The sequence below is a fragment of the Panthera leo genome, chromosome D3 (assembly GCF_018350215.1).
Source record: "Panthera leo isolate Ple1 chromosome D3, P.leo_Ple1_pat1.1, whole genome shotgun sequence".
In the NCBI taxonomy this organism is placed as follows: Eukaryota; Metazoa; Chordata; class Mammalia; order Carnivora; family Felidae; genus Panthera; species Panthera leo.
In genome coordinates this window covers 53,729,878-53,742,451 of record NC_056690.1, presented here as the reverse complement: position 1 = coordinate 53,742,451, position 12,574 = coordinate 53,729,878, and positions in this window count along the sequence as shown.

The window sequence follows — 12,574 nt, the reverse complement described above, 5'->3', positions numbered from 1 at the left end:
AGATCTATCCTCTTAACCTATTTTTAAATGTGCAATATACAATTGATGACCATATGTGCAGATCTCTAGAGCGTATTCATCCTGCTTGACTGAAACGATATGCCCATTTATTTGTAACTTTCCATTTCCTCCTCCCTTCAGCCCGTGTCAACCACCACTTCACTCTGTGCTTGTATGAACATTTAGATATTTCTTGTAAGAGAGATCATCCAGTTTTTATCTTTCTGTGTTGGGCTTATTTCATTGACCAAAATGTCCTCAAGATTCATCCATGTTGTTGCAGATTGCAGAATTTTCTTCTTTTTAAGACTGAATTATAGGAGCGCCTGGGTGGCTCAGTCGGTTAAGTGGCCGACTTTGGCTCAGGTCATGATCTCGCGGTCCGTGAGTTCGAGCCCCACGTCAGGCTCTGTGCTGACAGCTCAGAGCCTGGAGCCTGTTTCAGATTCTGTGTCTCCCTCTCTCTGCCCCTCCCCTGTTCATGCTCTGTCTCTCTCTGTCTCAAAAATAAATAAACGTTAAAAAAAATTAAAAAAAAAAGGACTGAATTATATTCTGCTGCATGTATGTATATACCACATTTTCTTTATTCATTCATCAGTCAACGGACATTTAGTTTGTTTCTACATCTTGGCTATTATGAATAGTGCTGTGTGGGACATTAGTGTCCTAACATTTCTTCAAGATTCCAATTTTAATTTTTTTGTAGAATTTTTCAGAAGTGGGATTGTTGGATCATATTGTAATTGTTTTTAATTTTCTGAGGAACATCATACTGTCTTCCATAGTGGCTGCACCATTTTGCATTCCCACCAACAATGTACAGAGCTCCAACTTCTTCATATCCTTGCCAACAGTTATCTTTTATTTTTTTGATAATTGCCATCCTGACAAGTGTGAGATGTTACCTCATTTCGGTTTCGATTTGCATTTCCCTGATGATTTGTAACAGTCAGCATTTTTTTTCATATGCCTGTTGATCATTTATATATTTTTTTGAGAAATGTCTATCACGTCCTCGGCCCATTTTATTGGTTATTAGTTTCTTTGCTATTGAGTTGTAGGATATATTAGATATATGATTTGCAAATATGTTCTCCCATCTTGTATGTTGCCTTTTCATTCTATTGATTCCTTTGCTGTGGAATTTTGCAGCTGAAACCACCTGAAAATAATCTCAAAATGAATCTCCTTTTCCACCTGAAACTCTAACCTTTGGAATAATCTCTCTTCCTCTTTTACATTTCTTTCTAATAACCCTCTCTTCCCTACTCTGCTTCACATATCTGGGGGAAAAATTACACAGGAGATATTAGTGAACTAAATTAGTGTCTTGATTGTCAAGTATAGTTCAGAACCATGGAGAGCAGCCCATATGGTTTAAACTTTTAGCAGTTAAGATATTATTATAGAAGGATTGTATGCCTTGTTGTAAACCAATTGGGGCAGGGCTATGAACACTTCCATAGCCCTTGATACATGCCACCAAATTGCTTTTGAAAAGCGAGACATTAATTTACAGAGCTGCCAAGTAAAACTTCTATGACCTCTCTCTTTATATCTTTCTTTCATTTATCTTACACGGGTGATGAAATGAGTGCCTACTGTGTACTTGCTCTCAAAAAACTCAAAATTTATATGTGAGAACAAATAAGAAAGCAAATGATTATATTACAATGGGACAGTCTATATTAAGTTTTGCTATGAGACACGTAGAAGTACACGACATTGCTAAACTTGAAAGAGAATTCTATCTCACGAGAAGATGAAATTTGAGCAGAATGCATTTGTGGAGGAAGAGGCTGGGGAGAGGACAATGGCTGGGTAAAAATATATCCTAACATGTCATGTTAGGGATTTGGGCTATGGAGAGTCACTGAAAATTTTTACAGAAGTGAATAACATGTTTAGATATGCATTTTAGAGAGTTCACTCTAGAGAATGGCATTGAAGCTGAACAAGATTGGAGGCTGAAAGAGCAATTAATGGGCTATTGAAAAATTGAGGTGAGGTATAATAAAACAGTAAAGGCAGGAAATACCTGAGGATAGAAAGAAGTGGGACTAATTTGAGAGATGCATAAGAACAAAAAGATATGAGGAAAGATTTATCATAAATATAACAAAAAGCAAATATGTTTCTCCTAGAAAGGAAACTCTGTATATGAAAAACATTTTATTTTTGTTATATTTATGATATACCTTTCCTCCTGTTTGGTTATTTTCTGATTATCCCTTTTTTTGTAAATAATAGTTTTAAATTTTGAAGTAGTAAAATTTACTTATTTCTGCTTTTGTAATTCCTCATATTCTTTTTTTTTTTAAGTTTATTTATTTATCTTGAGAGAGATAGCATAGAGCCCAGTGCAGAGGTCAAACTCATGAACCAGAAGATCATGACCTAAGCCAAAATCAAGAGTCGGATGCTTAATCAACTGAGCCAACCAGGCGCCCCTGATTCCTCATATTATTAAATTTAGAATTGAATTTACAGATTAATTTGAGAAGAACTGCCATCCTTACAGTGTTGAGTCCATAAACAAAGTGTATCTATTTACTTAAGTATTATTTTAAATTTTTTAGTTTTAAAAAAAAATTACTTTTTCAATAAAGTTTTAAGGTTTTCTCCACAAAATAATTTCATGTTTAAAATTTACATGTAATAAATTTCATATTAAAAAATAATACAAAAAATAAAATTTCAAAAAGCTAAAAAAATTTACATGTATATCATACATATAAAAATACATTATATATATTCCAATCAGGTCAAATATTTAATTGCTGTTGAAGAATTATCTTTTTAAATGTCTATTTTCTGGGTATCTGTTGCTGATATGTAATAGCACAATTGGTTTTTTGATCTTTTATCTAGAAATTCTCTAGAACTCTCTGTTGTAAATAACTTTTCTATGACAATAAAGTAAATTTTCTCCTTAAGTAATATCATCTGTCAAATAATGAGAGACTTACTTATTTTTCTTTCTGATCCATAGACCATATATTTCTTTCTTGCCATATTATGCAAACTAAGACCTTCAGTATTATGCTGCATGGGAGAATGATAGTGTTCATTCTTCACTAAAAAAGCCAATTCTTCAAGAAGACTTAGCAATACTAAACATTATTGCACCAAATTGAGAGCTTCAGATTATATGAAGCAAAAATTCATCGAACTGAAATGAGAAATAGGCCAATCTACAATTATAGACAGAGATTTCCATACTTCTCTCTCAATGAATAGATGTACATCAAAAAATCCACTGTAAGTCTAAAGATACAGAATGACATATCTTTCTATGAGGATAGATATAGGTATATAAGAATAGATATAAGAATAGTGTTGTGGGTTCAACTGCATCTACGAAAGAGGTGTACTGAATTCCTAACCCCCATATGTATAAATATGACTTTATTTGAAAAAGGATTTTGCAGAAGTAATCAAGTTAGATGAGGGTGGGACCTAAATCCAATCACTGATGTCTTTATAAAGAGGGGGAAATTTGGAGACAGAGACATAGGAAAGCAATCCAAGTGACAACAAAGTCAGAGATTAGATTTGCCACAAGCCAAGGAATGCCAAGGATTGTCAATATTCACCATAAGCTAGAAGAGGGAAAAGGAAGAGGATTCTTCTTTAGAGTCTTCTAAGGGAGCACGGCCCTGCTGACACCGTGACTTTGGACTTCTAGATTCCAAAGCTGTGAATAAATAATTTTCTGTTATTTTAAGCCACTCAGTTTGTGGCAATTTTTGCTACAGCAGTCCTAAGAATAAACAGATAATAGAGGTGCCTGGGTGGCTCAGTAGGTTAAGTGTCTGACTCTTGATTTAGGCTTAGGTCAGGATCTCATCATCATGAGATTGAGCCCCACGTGAGGCTCTGCACTGACAGTGCTAAGCCTGCTTGGGATTCTATCTCTCCCTCTCTCTCTGCCCCTCGCTCTTGAGTGCTCTCTCTCTCAAAATAAATAAATCAACATTAAAAAAATTTTTAAAAAGATATTAATAAGGTAAAAGATAAATATAATAGATAGATGTAAGAGTACAAGGCAATTGAAGATCATGACCAATCAATGTTACCTAATTAACATTTAGAGAACAACCTTCCAACAAGAGCAGAATGCATAATTTTTTTTCAAGTATGCACAGAACATTTACCAAGATAGACCATATTCTGAGCCTTAAACCAACTCTCACTAATTTAAAATTATTCAGTCATACAAAGTATGTTTGATCACAAAGGCATTAAATTATGAATCAATAATAGAAACATATCTGGAAAGTCCTCAATATTTGAAAAATAACTGAAATTTTCATTGATTGAGATAACCTTCCAATTCAGGAGTATAGATTTGAATGTGACATCTTTTTTTAAAAAAATTGTATTTTCCAATTAGGTTATTCTTGTTCATTTCTATTGATTTTTATGAATTTAGGACAGTTTGTTGAATAATTTTTATTAGTTCTCATGATTTTTTTTCTAAATTTGTCCGGGTTTTCTGAATATATAACAGCCTGTTTTTCCTTTTTCAATATTTATACCAGTTATTTTTATTTCATTTGTCCAAATTTCAAAACAATATTAAACATTAATAATAATTAACAGTGCCTTATGATTTATACCAGAATGCCCCTGATGTTTATCAACTTCTCAAAGAGATCTGTGATCCTAAAAATTAAGAACCATTGTTTAGAATCATAAGTTCTTTAAAAAAAAAAAATTTTTTTAACGTGTACTTATTTTTGAGAGAGAGAGGCAGAGCATGGCGGGGGTGAGGGGGGGAAGGGCAGAGAGAGAGGGAGACACAGAATCTGAAGGAGGCTCCAGGCTCCAGGTTCTGAGCTGTCAGCACAGAGCCCAACGCAGGGCTTGAACCCAAGAACCGCAAGATCATGATCTGAGCCAAAGTCAAACGCTTAATTGACTGAGCCACCCAGGCTCCCCTAGAATCCTAAGTTCTTAGCATTTGTACAATCCTTAATCTACAGATGATGATTCTTGAGATCACAAAGGTTAAGTGACTAGTGTTCCAAGGTCTTACAACTAGGCAGTGGAAAAACCATGACTAGAATTTCTTTCCATTTATGGTTTTGTTGTTACTAAACATTACAACACAAATTGTAATGCTTTTCCTCATCTCTGATCTTTTTTAATTGCAAATTATTGCAATTGCACTTTTTGAGTAACAAGTTTATTGAGATATAATTCACATACCATACAATTTCACCCACTTAAATTACACAATTCAGTGGCTTTTTAGCACATTCACAGAGTTGGGCATCATCATCATAATTATTTTAGAATATTTTTATCACCCCAAAAGAAGCCTGGCAGCCCTTAGCCATAAGCTTCCAACTCTGCCACTCCTCCTCCTCACTCCCCCCAACCCTAACCTATTTTGTATCTCTATGAATGTATTCTGGATATTTCATATAAATGGAATTGTATGTGGTCCTTTGTGACTGACTTCTTTCACTCAGCATGTTTTCAAGGTTCATCCATGTTGTAACATGTATCAGTAATATTAACAGTAATAATATTTTGTCGCATGGTATATACTTACTTATTCGTTCATTAGTTGATGAACATTTGGACTGTTTCCACTTTTGGGCTATTATGAATAATATCATTATGAAGGTTCACATACCACTTTTTGTGTGGACACACATTTTCATCTCTCCTAAGGGTAAAAGTGCTGAATCATATGGTAACTCTATGTTTTTTTGTTTTTTTACTTTTTAAAAAAATGTTTATTTCTTTTTGAGAGAGAGAGAAAACACAAGCTGGAGAGGGGCAGAGGACCTGAAACGGGCTTGGTGCGAACAACAGAGAGCCCAATGTGGGGCTCAAACTTGTGAACTGCAAGATCATGACCCAAAGTCTGACACCTAACCTACTGAGCCACCCAGGCATCCTGGCAACTCCATGTTTAATAGTTGAGAAACTCTGTTTAACAAGCTGTTTTCCAAACTGCTGCACCCCTTTAACCTTCGCACCAGCAGGAGAGGAAGGCTCAAATTTCTCCACATCCTTGTCTCATTTGTTATTCTTTGTTCTTTTGATTACAGCCATCCTAGTGGGTGTGATGTCGTATTTCATTATGGTTTTGATTTTCATTTCTGTGATGGTTAATGATGTTGAACATCTTTTTATGTGCTTATTGCCTATTTATTATCTTTCTTTGGAGAATCATCTACTTGTATCCTTTGCCCATTTTTTTTTAACTATGAGAATATTTAAATGTTTATTGACAGTTCAAGTTTCCTTTTCTGTGAAATGACTTTCTGTCATTAGTCCATTTTTCCATTGTATTGTTTCCCCTTTTCCTTATTAAACATAATTCCTTAGTGTAGATACATATCTTTTCACATCTGTAGCTTGTATTTCTGCTATCTTTGTGGTCTTCTGATGAAAAGATCTTAAATTTTATTTATTTATTTATTTATTTTGGTTTTTTGTTAAAAAATTTTTTTTAATGTTTATTTATTTCTGAGACAGAGAGAGACAGAGCATGAGTTGGGGGGAGGGGGCAGAGAGAGAGGGAGACACAGAATCCGAAGCAGGCTCCAGGCTCTGAGCTGTCAGCACAGAGCCTGATGTGGGGCTCAAACTCACAAACTGTGAGATCACGACCTGAGCCAAAGTCGGTCGCTCAACCGACTGAGCCACCCAGGCGCCCCTAGAAGATCTTAAATTTAATTATCAATATTTTCTGTCAGGATATGCACTTTTGGAATTTTGTTTAAGAAATCTGTCCCTCCTCTGTCCGAAAGGGAGACAATATAATGCATTAACATATGGCATATTAAAATGGTCTCAAGAGGCAGATTACCTAAGTTCAAATCACAGTTCTTCTACTTAGTGGCTTTGAGACAATTTAATTAACTTCTTTTGCCTCAGTTTCCTCATTTATAAAATGAGATGATATTAACAGTACCTATTTGATAGGGTTCTTATGAGGAATAAATAAGTGGCATACGTAAAAGGCTTAAAATACCAGCTTTTTAATAGGCATCAAGTAAGTGTTTGCTATTGTTATTTGCATCTTTATTCTATCTAAACTATTTTTTTTAATCTTTTTTAACATTTATTCATTTTTGAGAGACAGAGTGTGAGTGGGGGAGGGGAAGAGAGCACAGAATCTCAAGCAGGCTCCAGGCTCTGAACTGTCAGTACAGAGCCTGATGTGGGGCTCGAACTCACGGACCACGAGGTTATGACCTGAGCTAAGGTCAGAAGCTTAACGGACTGAGCCACCCAGGTGCCCCTACCTAAACTTTTTTAATGAATTGGATTTTTGTTTCAAAGAGATAACTGATTATTAAAGCGCCATTTATTGAATACTCCATCCTTTCTATATTGCTTTGTTTCAAGTTGGTCTATCTTGCAGCTCTCTATTCTATTCCATTGGCCTATTTGTCTACAGCTGTCTTTTGACAACTGTATTATGACCTTGGTATGGCTGGCTTTCTGGTAGAGTAAATACCTTGGAATTTGTCTTCAAAATTATCTATTCTTAGACCTTTGTTCTTAAATGTTGATTTCTGAATTAGTTTGTCAAATTCCATAAAATCTCTGTGGGTATTTTGATGGAAATTGCATTGAACCTGTAGATTAATTTCAGTAGAATTGACATCTTTGTGGTGCCTCTGCCACTACCAGGGAGAGCAGAAGTTAAAGTTCTCCAAAAGCATATCTTCTCATGTAATTCACTTTCAGATAGGATTTTTGCAAGTATACGCCTAGCTGACCAAAGCCAAGTCAAATGATGATGCCTTAACTCTAAGAGCTGAAAATATGAGTTCTGCCTTCCACTTGTGAGAGAGCAACTGAAGAGAAGATGAACAGCCACATGAATATGATGAAGGTGCACTGGATATTTACTCCACTATATCATCTCCAACCAAGTACAGCTTTGTTTCTTCCTTTTGAAAGCCTATAAATTTTGCTTATTTTTCTTTTCTAGCTGCTTTTGTAGGAAGCTAGAAAAGTATTGAATAGCAACAGTGATAATCCTGTTTTATTCTGACTTTAAAGTAAATGCTTCTTATATTTCACCATTGGGCATAATATTATGGATTTTTGCTACATTTTTATCCAGTTTTGGGAAGTATTTATATATAACTGAAAAGCAAGCATTTAAATCATTATTATTTTTAATGTTTGTTTTTGAGAGAGAGAGTATGCGTAAGTGGGGGAGGGGCAGAGAGAGAGGGGAGACACAGAATCCGAAGCAGCATCCAGGCTCTGAGCTGTCAACACAGAGCCTGACGTGGGGCTCGAACCCATGAACTGCAAGATCATGACCTGAGCCAAAGTTGGACACTTAACGAACTGAGCCAAACAGGTGCCCCTTACTATATTTTTTAAATTTTAGTGAGAGAGAATACACAAGCAGGGGTGAGGGGCAGAGGGAGGGAGGCAGAGAGAGAGAGAGAGAGAGAGAGAGAGAGAGAGAGAATCCCAAGCAAGCTCCACGCTCACTGTGGAGCCTGATTCAGGGCTTGATCCCATGACTCTGGGATCATGACCTGAGCCAAAATCAAGAATTAGATGGTCAACTGACTGAGCCACCCAGGTGCTCCTAAAACCAAGCATTAAAAAAAAATTAAATCAAGCATTGATACAATCTCTTATTTTAGAAGCATAAAGGAGAAAAATATTTACAAAAGATTTTTACCTGCAGATTTAATTAGAGAAGATTTATATGGAGTGTAAATACCTGTAATAAGTATAAAATAGAATTATGAGCTTTGGAGTACAAAACTGTGGTTATGATTCATCCTTAAAATAATTAGAAAATGGATGTCATGTGTTTTAGAATGTTAATAAATAATCTTAAAACATCCAGTGCAGTAAATAAAATAGAAAATATGGGCCAACATATGGGTTATATATTTAAGTCTTTTTCCCCCCTAGCGTTTCAAAGCAACATAATGTAAAATCTTTGAGCTTAAGAAACTTTTCGTGTATGAATTTTCTGGTCATCCCCTGATCTCCAATGCTCTGATATACAGGTAAGTGTCTCCTAATGAAAACTATGTATCCAGGAATTAGAACGGCTTTTACTGGGTTTTAAAAGCCAATACTCAATAGCACCATCTACTGTTTACACAATGAAATTTAATAATAGTGGAAAGAATAGATTCTCAGATCTTCACCTTCAGATGAATGCAGCAAATCTTCTAGTCTCAACTTTCTAAGCTCACAGATAAAGAATGTGAGGCTCAGGAAAGATAAGTGACTTGTCAAAAGCCACAGATTTCTTGCTAAAACTATGCATACGAAACTATGCAAATGAAAATTTCTATAGGTGCTTTCAAAGCAAGGAGACGTGGAAAAGCAATTTACCCTAGTGATCAAGTCTCTAGGTTAAACTGTACTGGTCCTGTTCCATGCTCCATTGCTGATTATCTTTGGGCAAGTTAATTAACTGTTCTGTGTTTCAGTTTCTACATCTAAAAATTGGCGATGCAAATACTTCTAAGGGTTTGTTGACAAGCAAAAGTAGTAGAGAATGTAAAGCATGATGCCTGGTGGATAGTGACCAATAATCATGATATTATTTCTATTCACAAGTGGTAGAACCACTTTTTCACCCAGGCCTCTCTGACTCCAGTGTCTCTGTTCTTTAAACTTGACTTCACCAGCCATCAGAAGAGATCAGCAATACCATACACACCAAATAAAATAATCAATGAACGTTTGATAGCACAGTATACCAAAATATAAGCCCATTGGCTTAGCAGAAGTTTTATGTCATTCTTTGATTTTGGGGAGAGAAGGAAGATAGTCCTCATATTTAATACTGGAAAAGAGGTTCTTAGTTGTTTGTGTTATTGTTACTATTTTGTCCAGCAAGTTTCCTCTTTTAGTGATAGACCCTATCCTCTTGACTTTGAGGTTGGGCACATGACCAAAGCCTGCCAATCATAGCAACTCATTTTTCCTGGACACAGTGAATAGTCTCAAGGACATGAGATACAAAAAGCTCCGGTGTCCAGAGGAATCAGAGAAATGAGAGATGTGTGATATCTTGGACCCTATATAATACATTCAGTTACATACAAATACATTCTGCAGGGTATCTCATTAATAATAAATAATGAAATGTAGTGGACACCTTGACTTCCATCCCATATTCCCTCTCCTCCTCTTCATTTAACAACAGAAGACTATGTTTTTCAGTCTCTTTTGGAGAGATACATGAGATTGTGAGACTCATTAAAGCCAGTAGTATGTGAGTGAGATTATTGAGTGCCATTAATACAATTTGAACTTAAACTATTAATCATGTGCTTTTCCATTCTTTTGTCTACTCTTGTAGCCTGGAAAGCAGTGACTCAGCTTTAACCTTTAGATGAGGACACCTTAGAAGGTCAGGATAGACGAAGAAAGAAATAGATTTTTACAGTGAATTACTCACCCACTCTGTGGATGTGGTGTTAGATTGTAAAGTCAGTGCATAAGACACAAATCCATTGAGGTTCAGCCATAAAGAGGAATTAAGTACTTATAATATGCTATAACATGAATAAACCTTGAAAACACGCTAAGTGAAGGAAGCCAAACACAGAAAGTCACATCTTCTATGATTCCATTCATATGTAATGTTCAGAATAAGTAAATCTTATCGAGACAGAAAGTAGATTAGTGATTGCCAGGGGCTGGAGAAGGTATAGGGGTAGAGAGTGTCTGCTAATGTGTACCAAGCTTCTTTTTAGGGTGATGAAAATGTCCTGGAATTAGATAGTAGTAATGGTTGTACCACTTTGAATACACTAAAAGCCACAGAAATGTATACTTTAAAGGGGTGAATTTTATGGAATGTGAATATCTCAAAAAATTCATTTAGGCTAAAATATTTGAAAGTCCTCCTCAGGGGTGCCTGGGTGGCTCAGTTGCTTAAGTGTCTGACTCGTCATTTCAGCTCAGGTCATGATCTTGAGGTTCATGGGTTCAAGCCCTGTGTAAGGCTTTGGGTTGGTGTTGGCAAGCCTGCTTGGCTTGGGATTCTCTCTCTCTCTCTCTCTCTGCCCCTCCCCTACTCATTCTCTCTCTCAAAATAAATAAATAAATAAATAAACAAACAAACTTTTTAAAAAAGTGAAAAAAATAAGAGTCCTCAGAGAGGTTAATGCAAATAGTTTTAATTTTAGTGTAAAAAATATGTTGCCTTTTTAATTACTTTGAGTACTAAATATAGTTGTATGCTTGCATTGAGGCGCCCTGTTACCAAAAAAAAAAAAAAAAAATGTATAACTTGAGTCATACTCACTTTTATAGGATTCTCACATAAGGGATTGAGGTCCAAGGTATTCAAAAGGGGATGTGTACTCCTGGGGATACAAGAAGAATTTCCAAGAGATGCTCAGGCACAGTTTTAAGGAAATGAATTCCCAGATCCTCAACTTGCATGTTATGTGTTCTAAATTGATTTGTGGCTAAAATGTCACGTCATTAGGTCCTGTCGTCCTTTCCTACCTTCCATCAATTTACAGGAGAAAGGCATACCTCTTGCCTGTCATAAATTTTTACAAGGTAAAAACCTCAGGGTGCCAAAGAATCCGACAATTTGAGATACTGGTGTTGGTGATGCCTCCTTTAAATTAAGGTACCATAAAAGCATGATAGAGCATTGTAGTTTTCCTTGCCTTGTATCTTTGGCTTATAATTCAGAAGGAATTCAAACAATTGAGTGACACTGTAATAGAATCCCTTTCATTCACCTCTACTTACGTAACCGAACAATCTTTAAAAAGGCAAACTAAGAACGGAAGCCAGTTTAGGACTTCATTTGGTAAGGAATTACTGGCTTCCCGCAACTCCATCACTGTGAAGAAAACATCCAAGCATAGTGGAGAAACGAACGTGGCGGCGAACGACTCAGATGTTTGCAAGCACACCACTTCCCTGCGACCAGCAAACATACAGTAGCGCCAGGAGTTTCCCCTTACACGCGTGTTAATTCCAGTACCCACAAGACCACACATTTCTGCTCACTGGTTGGGTCCACGTTTGTGGTAGTCCATTTCTAAAAGCATGGCTGTATTTAAACGATACAAGGTCTGCTTAGGCCCGCGCCACGAGAAACAAGCACACATCGCACGGGCAGCACACTTTTCCTTGAGCAGGTGTCCCTTGCTGCTCTACGGGGAGCGTGGGAAACAGCGCGAACAGCCACATTATTTTGCCTACTGTTTCCAGGGAGAGGCTTTGGGGCTCCAAATAGGCCCGACCCGCGTGGAAAGCGAGCGAGTTCCCGCACCACTGTGACAGCACGGATCTCGCACACGCTCGGCGCCTGCACCGCGCTCGGCTTGCGAAAGGCTTGTGTGAGAATCAGGCCTAAAGTCGCGCGTCTCGTTTGGCTCCGCCCACCGCGCTTGTAGCCCCGCCTCACTCCGTAGGGGCCCACCCATCGCACCACTTCCGGCGCCAGCCTCCCAACCGGCCTCCGTCGCTCTTCACTTCCCTCTCCTCTGCTCTTTCCCCGCCCCATCGCCTCCTTTAATACCGTCACGTGAGGGGCGAGCGCGGGGCCTGCTGGGACGGGTACTGCCGGTGGGTC